Consider the following 25396-nt stretch of genomic DNA (forward strand, 5'->3'; position numbering starts at 1 on the left):
AACATAAGTATCATAAGGATGTAACTTATTTGATACCAATGCTTAGCCCACCTTTTCCTGAACCTTCCCTGATCCCCACCTCTCTGGAAATTCATTATTTATTTACTTTCTTATCTTCTGGACTATGAATGACAGTATCTTGTCTAATTCATCTTTGTAAACCATGGTAACAAATACAGCATTTCTGTCAGATTAGATAACTGTTACTATATTACCAATATGGTACTAGGCACTTGATAAATGTTTTTTGAATGTTTGGATGATGCAATGAATGAAGGATGGGTGGGTGAAGTAAGTATGGCCATTATTCAGGAAACTATCCCTTGATGTTGATAAAGACAAATTAGGATGTCAAATTATCTTCCAATTCACATTTCTGAACATATCTTTTTCCAACTTGAACACCTTCTAAGACTCCCATTGCATGCTAAAACTCAACTTCCCAGATAGGAATTAAAAGTGATTCAGGATTTGGATTCCAGTACACTCTTCACCTTTACTGATTATTGTACATACTTAAATGCCCAGGGAAGACATAATAGCCAAACTGGATTTTGACCATTTCTTCAAACATGTCATTAAATTTCTCATCCTTCACAGTATTCTGAATACAGTTACTACACTCTCCTCACATAACGGCCTGAACATAGAATGTTTAGCCATGCTCCTGTGAAACATTTTTCTTCTCCTCTTAATGCACCTTTCACATCTATTTCATGTTATGTGTGGTTTATTTCTATTGAGGGCAAGGATCATGTTATACCCACCTTTGTGTACTCTATTTCATATAGTGCAGTACCTATGATGTGGCCTCTTCTGAGGGATCATGGTGGACTCAGCTCCGTAATGTCAGTCATTAGACTTCAAGGAACTAAGGAAACTGACCCAAGTCCTGCTTTGTATGAATGATTGCATTCAGGATTGCTCTGAGATCAACAGTCTCTTTAAATTACTTCAAAGCCAAGAAGTAATATAAAGCTGGTAAGCCTAATAGTAAATTTGGAAGAGAAGTATATCATAAATTATTTTTATGAGTGAGAAAATTATAAGTATCTTCAAAAGCCAACTGAAATATCTGAAAGAAATATTTAAAAGATGGTTTGGAACAAGATATAACTGTGCCAAGGGATTCTGTGTCTGATTAAACAGAAACAAACACTCAATTAATATACTTACCTAAATAGCTAGTTTCCTCCTGGAAGGAAAATGGCACTTAATTAATTTGGCTGAATAAGACTCCTAACTGTGAATTCTCAGCTATGCTGCTTATGGGGTCACTTCCAAGACCAACTCAAAATACAGAAGTTATTGAAGAAAAGAACTGGAAAAACTATTACCAAGGACCTTATAATTAGAGGCAATTATTTGATAGTCATTGTCCTGTTTTAAATGTATTATTAGAGATGCCTACCTAGACAGGAACTGGTACAAAAGCAGTGGATTAAATGTAAGAAACTAGTTTAGATTCTATTGGTTTGAAAGGAACCTGTTAACTCCTGACTCTCTCTGGCCCCATCCCACATTCCCCTGTTAGCAGGTGCAAAGTGGGTCACCCTTAAATCTTATCCTTTCTATCTTATATAAAATGAAGAGTTGAGTTGATAAAAATATATAAAAGGAAAAAAAAAAACTTCTAGCTGTGGCCAGGAGCTATTGAAATCATTTTTTTTCTCTTGAATATAACATTTTAGAAAGCTTCAGAAGAATATTTTCAATAGTGATAGCAAATGCCTTGCTTTGACATTAGATCAGAGGTACCCAACTTTAGTGGTCAAAGTCATAGAGTATCTAGATAAAATTCAAAGTATTAAGGGGCACTAAATACAAAAGCAGGTAAATTTCATTGACTACTTTTACATTGGACCTGCATTTTAGTGCTTTTCTGCTAAAGGGGCTTGGGTCAACTATGTCTTTAAATTAAACTAGTGCTTGGATAGGCTTTGGAAAGTACTATAAATAACTATACAGAGACAAATTAACTTATGAATATCACCAGATAGTTTCTTTTGACTCGGTCTTATGCCTGTGCCAGATAAACATATTTGTTTGGCATGCAGTAAGGAATTGATGACATTTAAGGAAAGCCTGATCTGTAGTACAAAAGCTAAAGGGCTATTTGTATAAAGGGAGGCTTTAGGGTTACAGAAACAGGTATCAACAAACAAAAAAGAAAATACTTTGCATATCTTGTAAATATCATCTGAGGCAACAAATACTAATGCATTTATTTTCTATGTTGCCTAAGTGTTGCTGCTTTATATTACCACTTCACTGAAGCAACTGGAAGACTTAAGGTGCTTATAGAAATAAGGAAGAGAAAATAAAAGCCTTGGAGAGCATAAAAGGGTTCCAAAATTGAAGGAAACACTTTCAAGAGAGATTTTTGTTTGTTTTAGGAGAGTAAAAGAAGTTAGTCACAACTTCAATTACAGTTTTTTCAATACTTGGAAATTCTAACCATCTAAACAGGAGATATGATATACTGCTTACCTAAGGCTACTTTCTCCCTACTGGGTTTACCTCTAAATAATCAACTCACCATAGTGGAAATCTGATCTAGATTTAGATAGCATTCTCATTTCTTTCATACAGTTATGTTAGAGGTACAAGATGGCAAAGTATGATTTGGCAACTATTTTTTATTTGTGGTTATGGTTTGATTTTGAAATCATGTACAACCCACATCACTATGGGATCCAATCCGAAACATTGTGAAATATTATGTATGAGATATTAACTACCTGCCATGTATATGCTACTTAATATCCATCAAACATGAAAAAAAATCATTAGGTATAACTTTGGTTTAAATGTAAACAAAACTGTTTTTAAATGCATCTATGTCAAAGGTGTTTAATCAGCATGTTCTTATATAGAGTTATATAGACTACTGACTATTCTAGGCACTGTTCTAGAAGATAATCTTTTATGAACATTGTGTCATACTAATACCACTAAAATCATTGTTTGTTTGTTTGTTTGTTTTTTCCAACAAATTCTGTTACAATGGGTTTAACATATGTCATTTAGCAACTTTCCTGTCTTGGACAGTTAGGTAGGAGGTTTCTAAATTTATCATATTCTAACAACGCATTTGAGTATTCTCAGAAGGAAAAAACATGCCATTTTTTCTTGTTTTCCTTGGAGGTGATACAAGGGGAGTTTCTTAAAACTGAATTTGTGATAGCAAATATACATTTTAAGTGTTGATGGGTATTATAAAATTTCCATTCATAAACTTTTATCCCTTATTCATCCCATTGACTGATGATACTACATTCTACCTGTGTCTGGTGAAGGATCTCTCTGGAGAAAAAAAAAAAAAAAAAGTTAAAAAGAGATAACAGGCCCCAAATGGAGTCTTGTGCCTGAAGCAACGCATTCTTTGCTAGTACATTTTTTCCTGCCCCCTTACCACCTTAAAAACCCTTCCTTTTCTACAGCTGGGCAGAGCTCCTTCCCATTTGTTAGATGCGAGGCTGCTTGATTCAGAAATCCACGAATAATGTCATTTTGATCTCTAAATTTACTCAGGTATCTTTTGTTGGTTAACAGTACAGATTTTCCGTTCTACCCTCACCCGACTTAGTAAAATGGTCTACCTGCAAACAATCTGCTGAGTTAGGTTGATAAATAAATTGGGTTCTAGTTTGACCATTTTATACTCAGTGTTCCTTCTTTCCTATCTACTACCTCGGGTATCAGTCTCATTCCCCAGGTATGTGACAGTACCTTTTTTTCCCCTGAGTGTTTTATTCACCTTTATTTTCTTTTCAGCTCCTAGCACAAAGTTTTGAAAATTCCAAATATTCAGCAAACGTTTCCTGAATAAAAATTAGCTTTGGAAATACATACCCTAACATACAAACTTATACTAATATATGTGTTTATATACATATAGATATATAAGTTGACATAAAAGATTGTGTATATACAACTATTTATATATGATTTAAGAAAAGTCTAGAATATTTCCTTTCTGAGTCACATGGTAATATTTTAAGCAGATATTGAGTTTCAAATCTCAGAAGCCTGAACAGAAATGACATTTTGTTTTAGGGGATTCTTTTTGTATTTGCAAAGACAACCAATCTTATCTGCAAAAGAGCCAAGTTTGGATAAAGAGAAATGTAAAACCTTAGAGTATTTCATTAGATAAAATAAGTTAGATCAAAATGATCTCACTGGAAGTGTAAGGCAAACTTATTCATGCCAAACACCCACAGAGTTTTTTGCCTCCTCATAAAGTTTTCTGGCTCTGCACACCTGAATAGAACCTGATAGTAACTTCCTGGCATCATCTTCTGGGCCAGCTCAGAGTAGAGCTGTGATTTTTCTAGTATTACAGCTGATGGTTGACAGCTAATCCTAATGGAAAAGCAATGCCACATTTGCTAATCCTAACAGAGAAGCTAAACCATTTTCACTTTCAATCTGAAAATCCAAAATCAGACGGGTTTTTAAAAAGGAGATGCCACTCTAAATTCCATCCCAGTAAATACAAGATTGTGTATGTTTATCTATATACATAAATATTTCAAGTCTCTTGCTGCATTTAAAATGTATTTGAAGTCACTTCCCCCCATGTTATAAAAAAGATAACCATTTTACAACTCCATTTAAAGGTCCCACAAAATTTATCACAAACTATTAAAGAAATGGCGGGGATTTCTTTACCACGGACTAACCACTTTTTAAAATATTTTATTCTCTTTTTTCTTGTTTTTTAGACTAAATTGTGGTGTTTGTAATTCACAGAATAAATCTGAGTTCATATATTGCTTTCAAAATTTTGTTTCTGAAGCAAGGTAATGTAAGGAATCATATAGCTAATTTATAGAATTATTAATAAAAAGTTATTGATAACTAAGATTTGTACAATATTTTACACACTAGAAAATATTTTTTCCTACATCTCTTAGAACAATCCACAAACAAGGAATATTGTATTGGAGTATACATTTTGGCATTGCAGATGAAATCACCTGCATGTGAGGAAGTTGGGCCAATGGGGCAGATGTCATAGAAATGATTCATACTAGAACACTAGACTAATTGTAAAATTTTCAAAAATTTGACCACTTGATTGGTAGCATAAAATGGTCCATGGAGGGAGTAACTATATCATGGAAATTGGCAAAATAGATCCACTCTATTCCACTCCACCCCAATCCATACTACTTTAAACATTTACCAGTACATCACTGGACCAGGCCACATTCTGTGATCTTTGCTATTAACAAAACCCTTACTTTACTTCTCCTTTTAATTTTTTTAGACTTAAAATGGAAGCCATAATAATCTGTTTATAAAATAATAACTCTCAGAATAAATAGAGTTAAGATTAAAGTCCTAGATTATCTATTTAAAAATATCATTTCTACCACATTTTTATTTTTTATACTAATGGAGAATACATTTTAAAGGTTTTGGACTACTAGATAGAGACTATCTGTTTATACGGAATATCTACTTTCCTGGATCTTTTAGTTTGTCTTCATATTTTTTCTCCTCTACATTATACAGAAACACAATTAGAAAAACTGACAATGTTAAAAATAATTTCTATTAAATATTTGATCAAGGACATAGAACCTTGGTTCCAGATATGATCTTTCAGGGTTTGAATTTCTAAGCTCATTTGTAAATTAAAAAAAAAATTGAAATAAATTAGACATAAGCCTTTTCGATAGCAAAAATTCTATGATTCTTTTGGTCAAATAGATATTTTACCTGCATATATTTTCAATATTATTTTTCTTTAAAAATTTTATTTATTTATTTGTGAGAGAGAGATTGATGGGGAGAGGGAATGAGCAGGGAAGAGGAGCAGGTGGAGAAAGAGAGAGAAGCAGACTTCCCACCAAGCAGGGAGCCCCACATGGGGCTAGATCCCATGACACAGAGATCATGACCTGAGCCAAATGCAGACACCCAACTGACTGAGTCACCCAGGTGCTCCTATATTCAATATTCTTATGCATTTTATTTGCTCTATTAATGATGCTTATAACTTGCTTATGAATTGTCATGGGGAAGATATTGGTTTAGGCATATTATACAAAGTTAGAAGTCTAGCAAAAACTCTCATAATATATGCAGATAATACTCTCTCCTACCAGAGATTTATGGAAAATATGCTTTTTGGGGTAAGGTTTTCTTATAGCCATCATCCTAAAACTGAAGCAATTGGTTCATGAGATACTCACAATTAAGTACCCAAATGAGAAAATTTTATCAAATGGTAAAAACAAATTCTGGCTAATCTAAAATATTTTACAATAACTAGAAATATTATTATCTTTCAATGTAAAATCTATGGAACTGTATCAAACTCAGAGCTAACACAAACTTTCTACTTTAAGTAAAACTGGTCTTAAACCACAGTACTAAGAACAAAGACCAATATTAATAATGAAAAGTCGAAAAACAATAATTTAATGAGTGCTTATAATATGTAGAAAATTTTAACAAATACCTCACATTATCTCATTATTTATCACAACAAACCTGTAAGTATGTAATATTTGTCATTACTAAAATAAGAATTACTACTATTAGTATTACTGACATTCTATTGGTGGGGAAATGAGGCTTTGAAAGCTTAAGCAGTTTGTACATAGCTAATAAGCGTAGGGTTTTCTTTTCTCTTTTTCTTTTTTTTTTTTTTTTAAGATTTTATTTATTTATTTGAGAGAGCCAGAGAGAAGACACAAGCAGGGAGAGCAGTAGAGGGAGAGAGAGAAGCAGGCTCCCTGCCGAGCAGGGGACCTATGCAGGGCTGGATCCCAGGACCCTGGGATCATGACTTGAGTCAAAGGTTAGACACTTAACCAACTGAGCCGCCCAGGTGCCCCAAATGTTAGATTTTAAAAGAATTGTCCAAATTTCAGAGAATCATCAAAAATCACCTTCTACTATATGTGCAAGTATATACAAACAGTAATGTAGACAAGATAGAGCTAAATGGATACAATACTCATGGGAATCTCTAGTGCAGCATAACAAGGGAAATGGTGGAATTCAATTAAGGTATTTATTTCAAGAGAAAAGCTGAAATTATGCGTTTTATAAAATATATGTGGCACAGTTTTTTCCTACACTCAAAAAATATACAAATATTAAAAAACTAAATAATGGAGATATATTCCATGTTCATGGACAGGAAGTCTTAACATTGTCAGGATGTCAGTTTTTCCTGAGATGACTTATAGAGTCAGTGAAATCTCCATCAAAATTCTGGCAGGATATTGACAAATGGATTCTAAAGTCTGTATATGGAGAGACAAAAGATTCAGAATAGCCAGCACAACGTTTAATGAGAAGAACAAAGTCAGAGGTGTGACACTACCTGACTTTAAGACTTACAATAAAGCTACTGTAATCAAGAAAGTGTGATATTGGCAGTAGAAATGACAGATTCATGGCACAGATTAGAGAGCCTAGATATAGACCACATAAAAATGGTCAATGCACCTTCGACAAATACACTGGAGTAAAGATGTCTTTTCAACAAATGCTGCTGGAACAACTGTACATCCACAAGCAAAACAAACAAACAAACAAAAAATGAATCTTGACACAGACTTTCACCCCTTACCAAAATTAACTCAAAAAGGATCATGGACCTAAATGTAAAATACAAAACCATAAAAGTGTTTTCTGCTGGTCTCAGCCTTTCCACAGTGACACTATGTTGGGTATGGGAATAATTTTTTAGAGCAACACTAAAAGCACAAGCCATGAAAGAACTGATCAACTGAACTTTATTAAAATTAAATACTTCTGCTCTTTGAAAGTCACTGACAAGACAATGAGAAAACAAGCTACAGAGTGGGAGAAAATATTCACAAAAAAAGCATATCTGATAAAGGACTGTTATCCAAAATATACCAAAAAAATTCATAAAACCCAACATTAAGAAAATAGTTTGATTAAAGAAATGGACAAAATAGCATAAGAGATCTCACAAAGGAGACATGCAGTGGGCAAATAAGCATATGGAAAGATGTGCCACATCATATATTACCAGGGAAATGTAAATTAAAACAATAATGAAATACCACTACACACCTATCAAATGACCAAAATCTGGAATACTGACAAAACCAAATCCTGGCAGTGATGTGAAACAGTAAGGACCTTCACTCATTGCTGGTGGAAATGCAAAATGGTACAGCTACTCTGGAAGACAGTTTGGCAATTTCTTTAAAAAATGAAACATACTCTTACCATTCAATTCATTAATCACACTCCTTAGTATTTACCCAAAGGAGTTGAAAACTTATGTCCATGGAAAAACCTTCACAAGATGTTTGTAGAAGCTTTTATCATACTTGCCAAAACTTGGAAGCAATCAAGATGGACTCCAAGTAGTTGAACGAATAAACTGAAAACGGAATATTATTCAACAGGAAATTAGCTATTGAGCCATAAAAAGACAGGGAGGAAACTTAAATGAATATTATTAAGTGAAAAAAGCCAATATTAAAAGGCTACATATTGTATAATTCCAACTATATGTATTTTGGAAAAAGGCAAAACTAGGGAGAGAGGAAAAAGATTAGTGGTTGTCAATGACTGGTGGTAGGAGGGAGAAATAGCAGAGCACAGAGAATTTTTAGGGCAATGAAAGTATGATGAATGATACTGTAATGATGGATAAATGTATAAATATACATTTGTCCAAACCCATAAAATGCACAATGCCAGTATGAACCATAATGCAAACTATGGACCTTGGATGATTATGATGTCAATGTAGGTTTATCACTTGGAACAGAGGTACTACTTTGATGTAGGATATGAGTTTATGGACGTGTAGAGGTTGGGAATATATAGAAAAAATCTCTGTTCATTTCCTCAGTTTTGTTGTGAACCTAAAACTTTTCTAAAGAAACGAATTATCCATTTTATAGTTTTAATAGTTTTTCAGCTTGATTTATAACTTTTTAACATTTAGACTTACCATTTGTGAAACTCCATTTTCACTTTTGTTCTGGGATGCACAGATGTTTGGAATAGGCTTGCCATGAGTATTGGTAAGGATGTTTTTCTTTCTCTCCACGTTTTCCTTAAATATAGGCCTATGGGAAGAAATAAGGCAAGTATTATTGTATTGAATCTACTTGTTCAATAACTTGAAAAACTCCCTGCTGATTCTCTCACACAGCTCTACTATGTGGAGTTCATTTCCACCGTCTGTGTCACCAGAAGCTGACAGCACAAATGATGAAAATACAGCATGGGCAAGTGTCCCAACTGCCTCATGAGCTACAATCTAGTATCACAAACATGTTTAACTTCTGCTATCTGGAATTATTATTTACGCTATACAAATACCGATTTCAAATGTAGACAATCTATTATATGTCTGCTTCAGTTTGGGGTGGTCATACTTTCAGAAAATAAAAGCAGGAAATAATCCAGGTGATGATCCAAATTTCTTAGATTCAGAGCATTTCACACATTTTGTTTGTTGATGATTGCATTGGTTCACACTTTGTATCTACTTCTAGGCATTTTCTCACACAATTGTAGGACTTAGACATAAATGTATTACTAACATTACCATCCTTTGCTATTGCTTTAGTTTCACAACTATAATGTTCACTGAAAAAACTCTGGTGTAGAAGTCTAATATTTTGGGAAAAGAAAATCCCTCTACAAGGTGAAAAATATTAATATTAATATTTTAATAGTAAATATTTAAATATTAATAAAAATTTGGGGTTGAAATTGGTCCTCTATTAGGAAATAACCTCAGTGTCACAGTATATGTTAAATTTAAAATATATAATGTTACATTTTAAATATTGTTTAAAGATATTAATGCTGGGGCACCTGGGTGGCTCAGTGGGTTAAACATCTGCCTTCGGCTCAGGTCATGATCCCAGGGTCCTGGGATCAAGCCCCGCATCGGGCTCTCTGCTCAGCAGGGAGCCTGCTTCCTCCTCTCTCTCTGCCTGCCTCTCTGCCTATTTGTGATCTCTGTCTGTCAAATAAATAAATATTTAAAAATGGCCATGGTCGCCAAACTGTGGAAAGAGCCAAGATGCCCTTCAACGGATGACTGGATAAGGAAGATGTGGCCCATATACACTATGGAGTATTATGCTTCCATTGGAAAGGATGAATACCCAACAACATGGACAACATGGCAACATGGATGGGACTGGAAGAGATTATGCTGAGTGAAATAAGTCAAGCAGAGAGAGTCAATTATCATATGATTTCACTTATTTGTGGAGCATAACAAAAAGCATGGAGGACAAGGGGAGTTAGAGAGGAGAAGGGAGTTGAGGGAAATTGGAAGGGGAGGTGAACCATGAGAGACTATGGACTCTGAAAAACAGTCTGAGGGTTTTGAAGGGGCGGGGGGTGGGAGGTTGGGGGAACCAGGTGGTGGGTATTGGAGAGGGCATGGATTGCATGGAGCACTGGGTGTGGTACAAAAACAATGAATACTGTTACGCTGAAAATAAATTTAAAAAATTTTTAAAAAAGACCTAAAAAATCTTTAAAAAATAAAAAATTAAAAAAATAAAGATATTGATGCTATATATAACATATAGTGGAATTCACAGTTAGTGTGACTATGTGACATCAGATATCTTGTTGGCTTGTGTGGAAATCTGATGACCATAGACTAAAGTCATGGCTGAATGCTGAGAATTGCAAGGATTTTTAATGAACAAGTGAGACAGAATTCAGGAACCTCAGTGCAAATATTTATAAAGAACTAGGTTATTAATTGTTCATGTGGACCTGCTTTCTTTGTTCTCTGTATCAAGCACAAACTGTGCTAGTCTGCAGATCTATGAAGAGGCTGATCAATCACATTGAAATAGAACAAAATGCCATTAGATGATCCAAGAAATAAGTCATGGAACCAGTACAGAAACTGTTTGCCCCTAGTTTAGGCAAGGAGGGTCACTGTTAGTAATACCACATCAAAGGCAAAGCAAACTCTGTTAATGAGAAAGTACCACTGTGAATAAACAGAGAAGTTCCTATTAAATGAAGACTGGGAAGGTGAGTCAGTTAGACTGGTTGAGAAAGTAGGACCATCTTGCTGTCTTTAATACAGCAATGCCTGCATTTGGAATGCACTGCCAATTTCACATGAGATTGTAGTATTTGAATTTCAAAAAATCATATGATGGGACATTGTTTTGTTTTGAAAAAAATATTTAGAATAACAAATTTTGAAGTCTTATGAGTATATCATGGTTTTAAAATGTATTAAATACTAAGAAATTTTCTAATTATCATTTGTATAACTTTTTTCTGACGATCTCAGGGCAATCAAATTATGCAAGGTCTTCATAAATTTATGAATTTTTACCACAGTGTAGGAACAAAAAGGTCCTTGTGAAATTAGGTAACAATTATATTGGAAACAGTGAATTAAATTTAAAGGCATATGTATTCATGTTTGATTAAACTAAATGATGTATTACTTTCGATGTTGAAATCCACAGAAAATTGCTTCAACTAGATTAAAAAATGTGCACAGGCTCTAAAGTTAATAGCACTTCAAAGCTGAAAAGTTATATACTTTAAATGATATAGGTTGTTTCTACAATATGCCATTAAACTTTTAATTTTAGAACTATGCACAAACTTTAAAATGATCTCTAATTTGGATACATAGCAAAAATTAGGAGAAGATGCTTGTTTTGTAAATATGGTAGAAAAGGATGCTCTACTGTTCTGAGGTGCAAATTTCTTTTTTAATCTAAAACTTGAATTTGGAGAGTGAAAAAAAAGTTGTCAGGAACTATTTTTTACTCCAACAGCTATATGTGATATTAAAAATCATCTGAAGTCTCTTTCAACCTTTCAAAATTAAAAAAATTTAACTCCCACATTAAATACTAATCTTATTAAAAATGTAGAATTGAGACAGACTTTTTTGTTTAAAATATTTATTTATTTTAGAGAGAGAGAAAGAGCACAAGCAGAGGGAGCAGCAAAGGGAAAGGGAGAAGCAGGCTCCCTGCTCAGGGGATCAGTGGGATCATGACCTGAGCTGAAGGGAGATGCTTAACTGACTGAGCCACCCAGGTACCCCAGAATCAAGACAGATTTAAATAAAAATAATTCTTGGATATAAAATCTGATTTTTCCCCTTTAGCCCCTCCTGAAAGGATGACTCAGAGTAGGTGACTCACTCAGTGTGGTGTGCAATACCATCGTTTCTGCCAGGCCCCAGGACCACTGCACTGTAGATCATGTCACTGCTCAATTTTATGTTCTGATCAGCCCAACCTGATGCTTTTCCCTTTTCATCAAAACAAATTTATATTTTTTCAAATATTACATATTTATTTTTAATTTTATTTTTACATATATTTATATTTATTTTATTTTTTACATATTTTATTTACCTTTTATCTATTCATTTACATTTATTTCCCTCTTGTCTATGTTTCCTTTCCTTTTTTTTTAAAGATTTTATTTATTTATTTGACACACAGAAGAAGATCACAAGTAGGCAGAGAGGCAGGCAGAGAGAGAGGAGGAAGCAGGCTCCCTGCTGAGCAGAGAGCCCAATGCGGGGCTCGATCCCAGGACCCTGGGATCATGACCTGAGCCGAAGGCAGAGGCTTTAACCCACTGAGCCACCCAGGCGCCCCATCTTTTTTTTGTAATTTATGTAACACTACTGTTCCTCCTGCTGTATGTTTCCAAGAAGAAAGTCATTTACTTACTGTCATATATTCATTTTCATAGAAACAAACAGTGCCCGTTGGTGATGGCTGATCATGTATTTGTTTATAAGTTAACTCCTTCAATATTCTTATATGGGGGCGCCTGGGTGGCTCAGTGGGTTAAGCCGCTGCCTTCGGCTCAGGTCATGATCTCAGGGTCCTGGGATCGAGTCCCGCGTCGGGCTCTCTGCTCAGCAGGGAGCCTGCTTCCCTCTCTCTCTCTCTCTCTCTGCCTGCCTCTTTGTCTACTTGTGATCTCTCTCTGTCAAATAAATAAATAAAATCTTTAAAAAAAATATTCTTATATGGTTAGCTTAGGATATTTACCTTTTTAAGAGGTATCCTTTCGAGTAAGTCTTCACACCTTATAATGATATGAAATAGCTCAAAAGCAATCAAAGGAGATGGATACTGCCATTCTCACAGATCAAATTTATCACTAGACTTGTTATGAGATTAATATAAATACATAAAACATAGTCATTTGAATATAAACTACAGCTAATTCCTTATAATGCAAAAATGTGTTAAATGCTTTATTTAATTTGATTAAGAGGGGAAATATCTTAATAATGTAATAATTTAAAAAAATGACCTATGGGATGATAATGGCGATTAGGCCAAAGCTGAGGATGCAGAACTGATCTAAGTTATATGTTCATTTTCTTGATGAAACCATTAAGTAAATAATGTAACTACCATATGTTATTTTACCAGGGAAAGGACTGAAATGACATTTCAATATTTAATTCTAATATGATACAGTCTTGTTTGTAAAAACTTATATTTTGATCTCAAGTAATATTTGATTTAATAAGTGAGTTAACTGTGCAGGTTAATATACATATTGCACAAGAGCAGGCTAATGTAATTAAAAATTAGCCCAGGCAAAAATTATCATGAAAGATTTACAGAGTGCTAACAGCAAAGATTATTTCTGTATTTACCATGCCTAATATTGGTTTTTCAAAGACATGTTTCATATCCATGTTCTTTTGTAACTTAACTCTTTCTTGGTAATTATTTGAATTCAAGGATAAGTCTGATTTTAACAAAAAGGTTCTAAGTCAACATTTACTGAGGCCATAGTGGTTAACTTTCATATCATTATTTAAAGTTTTAGAAAAAAGAAGTTAAGGTGTTTTTGAGAGATTCATTTGTAACTATCGGCATCTCATTCTATTAACTTGATGACTAGATTATTCTTTTTCATAAGGAAAGGCTACATAAATTTCTCTCTCTCTCTCTCATTCTCTTTTATTCTCTCTCAGATGATTTTTCTCATCAAAAGTTTCAGAATTGTTCATTGTTTTGCCAAAGTATTTATATTTTAAATAAGTAGGCATAATTTTCTTCTGAAAGCTATAACAAGGCAGAATTAATTGAAAGTAATTTTGTTTAGTCATCTGTTGAGAAAAGTAGATATGGTCATACTATTATTTGACAATCTCTAGATTAATAGTCATATACCTTTGTGAATAATGGATATTTTAAAAAATCTATTATATTTATTTTCAATCTCATCAAATATGTTCAGTTACTATATGCTTATCATTGACACTATACTTACTGTCACATAAAAAACAATAAAATGTGTTTCTCGTGTTCACTATTAACTTATTTTTAATAAAAGGGTAAAGTTGCTTTAAAGTTTTAGGATGCATAATGGCAACTAGTGTTTTTGGATTTTTCTGGTTTTGGGTTTTTTGTTTGTTTGGTGCGGTGTTTTGTGGGATTTTTGGTTTTTGTTCTTGTTTTTACTTTTGCTCTTGGTTGTTTGCATTAACAGCTCACAAGCAGGAGATCAGATTTATTAGTTGTCGAGTGAGACCCAAGGTGTGCATTTTACCAAGCACTTCATGTGGTTCTGATGAAGCTAATTTCTACAGAGCTTGTGACAAAATAAGCTTCAAACAATAGAACATGACCTTTGGGATCAAAAAGCAAACAAAACCCTATTTGTGTTCTCTGATATCACTCTTAGATTATGGGCTTTAATAAAATAATAAATGAGTTAGAAAAAAAAAACCAGATAGGAGTCTTCCATTGCCTTTGTAAATCATCAATGCTCATAAGTTATCTCTCCCCATGCCATTTATTTGCTTCACTCTGCTTTCCCTAAGATAATAGATTATATAACACTGGGCAACTGTTATCAGCAGCTTTAAGTTCCCCATCCCTGTCTCTCAATTCAGGAATATTTGCCAAATGAAACAACAGATTTGATTATAAGGATGTATCCTAAATCATATTTTTAAATCTTGGCTAAGTTTGATCAGGAAAGGCTCTGAGTGAAAATCTTATCTCCTGCTGTTTAGGATATAGAAACATTGACATTACCATCTCTCCCAGTCTCCTGATTCTCAGTAATTTAGATTACAGACCACAGGCAGAGAGACCCTCACTGGCACCTTTGCTTGCAAACTGGCAGATTCTTGCCTGGGCTTATCTCTTTCTTAAAGAATTTTGCTAAAAGTAACAGGAACAGTCAGAACTCTTTTTTCCATCCTCTTCCCCTACAAACTACAAATTCGAAGGCATTTGGTGTGACTTCCAGTTATAACAGGTCATAGTTTATGAAATATTTCTCCTTAAGACAAGTGTCACCAGCATTCCAACATAGAACATATTCTTTCTTCTGCTTGCTATCTACATACTGAAATGATATGTATTTTTAATTTTTGTTGCTGCAAAGCCCCACTTCTAGGTATCAATTTCTGTATTAGTATTCAGGCTATACTGCTGGGACAAGGGATCCCACATATGTGGATTGAATGACATGAGAGTCTACCTCACACAAAACTACAGAAGTGAATTTCCCAGGGCTGGTGAAATTGATCTCCTCCAAGAAGTCATATTGAGGCATCCAGATTCCTTTCATCTTTCTCTGTCATCTCCAGGTGTTCTGTCTTTGAGCATATCATCATTGTTAGCTAGTGTCTATATCCACTTTTGAGACCAGAAGAAGGGGAATGAGTAAATCCATGGTTTGTGGTTTTACATTTAAGGTGCTGATCTAAAAGTTCCTCATTTAATTTCCTTGCATATACTACTGGCTCAAAGTGAGTACATGGATGCATCTACACTAAAAGAACTAATAAATATATTTTGCTAGGTTATTGTGTTGTAACTAAACCTTGGGAGTCCCATTATTAAATAGAATAAAGGAGAAATAAAGGTAAGAGCACAATAAGCGCTCAATGTCACAAAATGGTACTTGTAAAGGATAACAAGAAAATTGAATGAAAATGTGCATTTGCTATGTACATGCTAGTTATTTTTTTAATTATACTACCCATTATTGGTGAAATACTCTTTTCACCTGTAAAAACTACAGCTTGGCTTTAGTATTTCCTGTTCTATCAAATAAAAGCCTTCTGAATGGCTTTCCAGCTCTCCAGTGACTTCTCCAGTTACTTATCTATCTTCATCTGTGAAGTCATTTTACGAAGCTCTTAGTAACACTCATTCATTCCTCCCTTCGTGGTTTTTTTGGTAAAGATCTTATTTATTTATTTGACAGAGAGAGAGAGAGATCACAGTTAATGTATTTAAGAAGCTAGGGAAATAAGTGGTAGAAAGGCAGAGAGGCAGGCAGAGAGAAAGAGGGGGAAGCAGGCTCTCCACTGAGCAGAGAACCCGATGCGGGACTCAATCCCAGGACCCTGAGATCATGACCTGAGCCAAAGGCAGAAGCCTAACCCATTGAGTCACCCAGGCACCCCTCCCTTCGTGTTTTTAATCATGGAATTTTTTTCTCTAGTATCTCCACTCATTTATCTTCATCATCTTCAAAACCTGATTTGAAATTTTCCTTCTCCATAAAGTACCTGATTAACCTTGCATAATTTGCCATTTCTTACATCATCACCTTCTGCTATGTTAATTTGCACTTATAAAGTGTTACTTACCTTTTGTAATTTTAACACATTCCACATTTATGGGCCATCTTCCAACTAATGTATAAACTTCTCCAAAACAGGAAAAAAAAATGTGCTTCTTATCCACACACTATAATAATAGAGTGTAAATGTTCCTTGCTAAAAAAGCATCCTTCTTATGAGAGAAATGTTTGGAAAAAAGCAGTGTTTGAAGATGAGAATGCCCTCTCTATAGCTGCCATTTAACAAGCATGTGATCTTGGATGAGTAACCTGATATCCTTTTTGTTATTATTGTTGTTATGTCAAATATGAAATTTACAGCTTTACAAGCAGAGTTCTTTAGGACTAAGCTTGGTGACTATAGCATATTATTTGTTCAGTTTTATTATTTAAAATATCTAATATTTAGGATATTAATAATACCCTTTTTCTATGTAAAAGTTCATATTGTTTACAATAATTTTACATGATTTTTTATTATAATATCAGGCAACATTGATATTCATATCAATGAATATTGCTATCAGCATATTAACTTCTAGTGATAATGCTCAACTGCATTCTCTATGGACCTCTAAGGTCGTATAAAAAAGAAAATTCACATATTAGGCCTATTAAAAAATAAATTTACTATTTATTTTATTAAATTTTAAAAAATCTGATTAAACCAATAGATCATGTACTGTGACCTAAGGCCCAGCAATCTCAGAATTTGTAAAACCAAAAGTGAACCAATTCCATACATAGTTTATCTTGACTCAGCACTTTTATGAAGAAGAATTAATGTAGAATAATATGTTAGGGTTATTTGATCTCTAATGTCCCTTCCAGCAATAACACTTCATGATTCATAATTCAAAATATTAAAGCTTCTTTATATTTCCAAATGTTAGTGTAATATATTCACATTATCATTTTTCTAGTAGATTAATTTAAGCCTATTATATCAAGAACTATACATGAACTTTTTAATTCACTATTTCTGATGTTATACACAAAGCTTCTCATAGATATCAAAGTCATACAATTTTGGACCCTAGTAAGGCCATCTTGAAATATTAAAAATAGCTAGCCATTCTAAAAATAAGACTGGGCACTTATGTTGGCTTCACATAATAGGGATTTTATTTTCTACTTTAATGCCCTGAATCGCATTTGTATAATGAAATAATACCAAGAAATATTAATATTCGTGTCTTTTCCTTCTACTTATTTGTTTCTCAGTTAATCAGAAACCAAATTTATGAGTCTTTTTACATATTCTCAGAGTTTCTACATTCTCCTACCAAACTTGTTGACTAATCCCAACTAAAAGAAATTTCAAACATCTCAAATTTGCATCTGTACAAAATGAAACAGATACAAACAAAAGAAACTGTTTTAGTCAATTCATCTCAAGACATTCATATCAGATGGTTAAATAGTTGCTAATAGTAATCCACCCAGCACTAACCTAACTGATGGGATTTTTTTCTATTCTTTATTGCCAGCCTTGTCCTTCATGTGCCTTTTGGCCTACATATTTTTATTAAGTTAGTCAGAATTGGAGTTGTGACCTATAATGAAGGGACCCAAACTAATCCAATATTGTTTTTATAACTTTCAAATAGGAGGATAAAAAATAGCTTGGAATGCCCTACAGCAAAGTAGCAGGTGAAAATGAACAGGCAGATTAAAATTTTTCAAAACCTCTACGAAGGTTTAATTTATTTTCATCCTAAATTTAATTAAAGATATGAGCCCCTGTTATGGGATAGGATAAAGGTAACACTCTCTGGGGGAAGATAATATTGAAAATACCAGTGAGTTGGACTGCATAGAGATAGGAGTATATGACCATATGATAATAAAAACAGATCCTAAGTTAATCCTGATAAGAAAGAGTTAGCAGACAGGTTATTTAAACTAACAATGATTAATGTATTTAAGAAGCTAGGGAAATAACTGGTAGAAAGTTTAAAAAGTTTAAACTTTCTTAAAGTTTAAAGTAATAAGTTTAAAGTTTAAAAGTTTAAAAATAAGTAGGAGAAAGTTTAAAAATGAAAATATTAGCAGAGAACATGAGTCTAAAAAATCAAATGGAAATTCTAGATCTGCGCAATATACTCACTAAAATTACTAAAAGCAAACTATATATGAGACACGACTAGATTTGTATGAGGAAAGATAGCAGTACATGTGCTAAATCTGAAAATCTGGGGAAATATATATACATTAAATAGTTTGAATCATGTGGGAAACAGTGAAAATATACATCCTTTATCTCATAATGAAAAAAGGCCTGAAGAAAAGGAAAAGAGAAAATGGAGCAGAAATAATATTTGAAGACTTGAATGTCTGAAAATTGTCCAAAACTATTGAAAGATATGAACCTCCAGATTCAAGAAGAAACTACAGACAATTTGCAGAAAAAGAAAGAAAGAAAGATTGATACCCTGCCAGTGAAAAAAAGAGACATTACTTTCAAAGGAGCAAATACAATACTGGTAGATGATTTGTCAAATTAATGATGAAAGCTAGAAGACAGAGAGATTACATTGTTATAGAAAGAAAATACCTGCTACACTTGAATTCTACTTCCAGTGGTAACATACAAAAGTGAAGATAAGCCTTCTGTTTCTGACTGGGATGCAGAGAATTGCAAAAAAAAAAAACAAAAACAAACAAAAAAAACAACAAAACCATCAATCGTTCTCTAACACAAACTAGCTAGAAAAACTACAGCATCACAGTTCTCTTGAATATATTAGAAAGCTGAGAACAATAAGAAAACCATATAAACTACAATGCAGACTGTGCAAATGTTTTTTTTTTTCTTATTCTTTTTTTCAAAGATTTTATTTATTTATTTGACAGAGAGAGAGAACACAAGCAGGGGGAACAGCGGCAGAGGGAGAGGGAGAAGGAGACTTCCCACTGAGCAGAGAGCCGATGTGGAACTTGATTCCAGGAACCTTGGATCATGACCTGAGCTGAGGGCAGACGGTTAACCCACTGAGCCACCCAGGTGTCCCTGTGCAAACTCTTTTTAGGAGTAAGAAATCATTCTTGGTGAAGCAGCAGGAAGAGGAAAAGATTACCATAAGATGGGACAGGGAAAAAAACTGTCAGGCCATCATCATTTATTGGTAGAATGAGGCCTCATTAATGTGTTGAAATTCCAAGGACTTCTAATCACAGAGCAAGACTACATTAACTGCCATTTCTTACCCTTATCCCTTCACTGAATACTGGGAATAACATACTGAAAGTGGGGTGAAAGACAAGGTAGAAAGCCGACAGAAAACTCACTCTGAGGAATTCTGAGCAGTTACCAAATACGAGGCAGCTGATGGCATGGTAATAATGCTGAGACATAAGAATCAAAGCTATTGGGGCACCTGGGTGGCTCAATGGGTTAAAGCCTCTGCCTTCGGCTCGGGTCATGATCCCGGGGTCCTGGGATTGAGCCCCGCATCGGGCTCCTGCTCAGCGGGGAGCCTGCTTCCTCCTCTCTCTCTGCCTGCCTCTCTGCCTGCTTGTGATCTCTGTCTGTCAAATAAATAAATAAAATCTTTAAAAAAAAAAGAATCAAAGCGATTGTTTTTCTCTGTAAATTTTCTCTATAAAAGATGTAGTTTTATTTTTATATTGTTTATGAATTTTATTGGTAAAGATAACCATTAAAAATAATTTCTAAGCACTTTCTTGAACCTGAAAGCACACCATGTCCTTGTATAAAGTTAACACATGGTAGGCCATTCTATTTTCCTCTTGAACTTGGTATACAACCAAAACTATTCTTTTACTGTTCTGAGTTTTAGGTAGATTTAAATTTCATCAGATTAGATTGTTTTGTTTTGTTTTATTATTATTTTTTTTAATTGAGCCTTCTTTTTTTCATTTTGAAAACTGCAATAGCAATTTGTACGGAATGTTAAGATATGGCTTTGTCGATGTTGAGGGCATGTTAATACATCTATTTCTTTTCATTCTATTCACTTGTCAAATCTCGACTACCGAATTTTTTTAATTGGTACGATTCTTTATGAAAAATTCTTTCCATTTAGATTGAAGTGAGGCGTTTATAACAATCCTTAAGATCCCTTTGCAGTCTCTTATTCATTCATTTATCCATTTGAATCAACAGGGATTTGTTTGAATGTGTGCTGTTGTATAAGCCTTTGTTCTAGAATGAGGAGCCCTGCTGGGCACATTGCCCTCTTAGGTCGGTGGAAAAAATAGACTAAATTTCCAAAGGTTCAAAAGACGTTAGAATGATGAGCTAAAACATTCCATAGAGACAATAAGAAGATTTATGCTTTTATTTGATTATTGGATCATCATCTACTTCATCATTCTCACATCTTTTAAGGTGAAAGCAAACTATGAATATGCTAAAAAGCAAAGTTGAACATATAGAGCTGTGTGTATGAATGTCATCTAATCTTCACAATATCTACCCATGAGATAGATAATATTACCTCCATTTTCTGGTTGAGTAAACTTAAACTCATGGTTAAATAACTAGCTCAATCTCAGGGAGAAATCCTAGTTTCTCTGACAGCAGAGCCCACAGCTTTTCTGTTACAGTATGCCCTTGCCTTTCCTACTCTAAAGTGACTAATTTCACCTGAGACTGCTGGGTTATTTTTAGTCAAATTAAGTGAGCTTGCTTACTAAGCGGCATGTAATGCATGGGTCACAAATCGAGAAGAATTTATAGTAAATATGGACTGTGTCTTGCCAGCCTCAAAGGCTTACTACATGCATTTGCATTTGAACATTGCCCAAAGTGAACATATACCTTATTCTAACACTGGTGTACCTAATAATGATAGAGTTACAAGTGAGTTGTCAGAGGTCTCTTGGATTGGTAGGGAATTAATTCATTTCACATTCTGAAATAACAGACACTCGTTTCTCCTAATAATGACACTTGAGAATTCATTAAAGTAACAAGTCCATATTGATTGACAGTGTTGAATACTGAACGCAGCTCTCTCTGTGTGACCCTTTCATTTGTTCTCTTCTTTGTTCTCTTATCTTTGCCTCAGTGGAACTCTATTTCAATATGTCTGTCATTTGAAGATGAAAAAGAAGAGTTGTTTTTTTTTTTTTAAACTTTTTTTTTTTTTTTTTAAGATTTTATTTATTTGTCAGAGAGAGAGGAGAGCGAGCGAGCACAGGCAGACAGAATGGCAGGCAGAGGCAGAGAGAGAAGCAGGCTCCCCGCCAAGCAAGGAGCCCGATGTGGGACTCGATCCCAGGATGCTGGGATCATGACCTGAGCCGAAGGCAGCTGCTTAACCAACTGAGCCACCCAGGCGTCCCTGAAAAAGAAGAGTTTTATACCATATACATTTTCTCCTTAAGAAGAAAAGTTTAGGGTGGAAACACTGTCAACGTTGCTAATATTTTATTTTTATTTATTTTGTTTCTCTTGGATTCTGGATTTGATATTCAGACCAAATTAGAGTTCAGTGAGTGAATTGGCTGTAGTACGGGTGGTCCACAAATGTCAGCAAGGATGTATTGGGGGATACACGTTTTTAACTGAACCACTGATTTAGCCATGGTAACTGATATTTCAGGAGTTGGGAAAAAATAGATCAACTTGGATACAGCTCTAATACATAGAAACTTGGCCCTTTAAAAACTGGCATTAAGACTTGTTAATTTAAATTAAAAACAAACAAACAAACAAACAAACCCTTTTCTTCACCTCAAGAAATGCTTCCAGTTTCTGTTGTAACTTGATTCCAGTCAAATTTGTGATCTTAGGTTCCTTATCTCTGATAATTCATTCAAGAACATCTTTTCCACCAGGATCTTTGTTTCATCATTAATGAATAACATCAAATCTGAGAAGTTGCATTTACTATATGTTGGGACATCTATTTGAAAATCTTATATTTTAAAGCCAAAGATGGAATATTTTTGCACATCCCAGTCCTCTGGAGGTTCTATGTCTACACTATGCTAAGTAGCATTCTGCCAAGCAAACCTAATTTCCTTCCTACCAAAGTAACTCCAAATGTTTGTATTATTCCTTTCACGTTTTTGTATCAAGTCAGTCCAAACAAAGCAAAAAAGACAATCTGGATGTTGCTCAATTTTATGCCTTAGAACAAAAATGTTATATTGTAATTTCTATACTATTAAAATAACTGTTGTAATATAACTGCATTTAGAATAGCATAATGGTTATAGTTCATACTGTCTGGATTCTTTTTTTTTTTTTTTAATTTTATTTATTTATTTGAGAATATGAGAGAGAGTGACCAGAGGAGGGGGGAATGTCAGAGGGAGAAGCAGACTCCCCACTGTGCAGCAAGCCTGATCAGGGCTCCATCCTGGAACTCTGGGATCCTGACCTGAGTCAAAGTCAACCTCTTAACAAACTGAGCCACCTGGGAGCTCCATACTGTGTGGGTTGTAATTGTAGTGTTGCCAGTTTTAGCTATGTGACCTTGAGCAAGTTAATGAGTCCTGTGTCTCACTTTCCTTATATGTAATATAGATATTAATTGCATTTATCTCTGTTGTGGGGATGAAATGTGTTAATACACATACAGAGGCACAGGACTTAGAAGACTCTTGGCATATATTTAGAGTTCAATAAATGTTAGCCATTTTTATTGCTATTGCTGCTGCCCTTGTCATTATTTGGGCACTTAGTATCTATGTGTCATGGGTTCATAAAAGGAATTCCTTCAACTGTATAGAAAGATCACTTGGGTCATCTAGAAAAACACTGTCTATACTCCTGTAGAGATGGGACAGATCTTTACAAAAAAATTCCTTTTCTTCTCTACATGTGAATTTTCAAGTGATAATGTAATTCTTATCTTTTCTCTACATTTTCCTTTATGCCATTTAAATGTGCACAAGGAAGTACTAAAGTCGTATATGCATGTGAGATTTTAGTCTACGTATTTAAGCAATTTTAAGTATACTTGAGAAAAATTTCAAAATCATTTTTTGGCAAATTTTGTTGTCCTTGGCTCAACCAGGGCTTGAAGGTCTTGAATAAAGCTGATTTTTATTAGTGATAAGGAGTATATTTTCTCTTTGATATGTTGGGATAAAGAAAAAAATATGTGTTTGGTGCTAACATCTATAACTCCCAGCATTTTCTGGTTTCAAATTCTTATCATATTTAATCTTCTCAAAAAGGCTTAGATGGAATTTAAATAGCTTCTTTCAGGGTTGGATGGGCTATAATGCCAAAACCAAAAACAAACAAACAGTAATATGGCTCACTGGGGGAGAAGTGGGGCCAATTGGTGGACATTTTATCTATCTAGCAATAAAATAGACTATGTGACAATATAATCTAAATCTCTAAAAAAAAAAATCTCTGAGCTTTTCAAACATTTTTTAGGGGTGTTCAGAAAAAAGTAAAGGAGTATACAACTTCTACGTTTCCCCTCCCTTTTCATATTCAAACATCCCTATTGCACCAAATATTTAGAAAGCTATTTAAATATATTTAGTTTTGCCTCTTACCAAATGATTTTGTGACATCCTTCGAGATAAACTGAGATAATCATGGTGTTTCTTAAGCATTGTTGACAATCACCAGGTAGTGATGATTTAATTAAGGAAGGAAATCAAGCTTATTTTTGGAATCCTTAAATCAAGAAAATATATCTCCCTTTGTTCTAGGGACCAAGTTTGAGAATGGAGAAAAATTTTAGCTAGTTTTGAAATTATTTCTAAAAATACCCCAAGTATACTCTTTTTGTATTACTGTTTCCACCTCCCAAAGAGATATCTTCTTGGCTCAGTTTCATCACCATATACTAATAAGAAGAAATACTGAAAAACTCATGAAACAAGACAAAGAGAAAGAGAGGTGGTTAACTTTGTATCATGTAGAAGCTTCCTAAGTTTTCTTTTCTTTCCTTTTTTTTTTTTTTTTTAAATCTGTAAGTACTCATATTGATAGGGATTCCTTTGCTTTGGAAATTGTTAGATTAAATGTTGCTTTAGTTTGTGATTCCCAGCAGTATACCATGAAATGAAGATTTGAGGGAAAATGGCTTATTTGAAAAGTGCAAGAAACCCTGAAGGAATGTGATAAGTGAGACAAGAAAGGGAAAGTAACAAATAAAGACAGTATTATCAAATAAGCAACCACTATGGGTGACTGGAGCTTAGATCTGCAGAAATGTTTGGGAAATGGTATGAAATACAGATCTAAGAGTTATTCCATGAGAGGCAAGTGGGCTGGAGTCTTTAACTCCTATTAGTCATTGATCCATTGCTGCCTCTTGGGGCATGAGAGAAAATATTAATTCCCTGATATCCTTAACCTGCCAGAGTTTTGCCACAATGGTTTTCTTCCCCTCCTGAGAAAGTCTGCTGGCAAAGACTTCAGATACTGTTAGTTTCAAGTCAGACACTAGGCATTAAAGTGATTTGGCAGGGTATCATTTGCGTTTTTTACAAATGACCTCTTCGTTGTTTTTCTTTAAATAAAAGTTATTCTATTTCTAGCTGTTCTTTCTATATGCTTGCATATCACACTTGGGATTTCATTATCTCACTATATATAACTGTTTATTTATTTGTACGCTTCATATTGTTCACCAGTGAAACTCCAGTGCCTTGCCTACTAGTTGCTCAGTAAATATATTTTGGAATAAATAAAAGAAGAATGTCTTCAGAATCAAGAATGATATTTTATAATCTTCCATTATTGATTTTTTTCCTACTTACCTCATGTTAGTCTAGACCATTTGATATGATTATTCTAATATTTTAAACACACTATATAGTCCCCTGTATTTAGTAACGTTTTTTAAGTCAC

The sequence above is a fragment of the Lutra lutra genome, chromosome 8, assembly GCF_902655055.1.
Source record: "Lutra lutra chromosome 8, mLutLut1.2, whole genome shotgun sequence".
Lineage (NCBI taxonomy): Eukaryota > Metazoa > Chordata > Mammalia > Carnivora > Mustelidae > Lutra > Lutra lutra.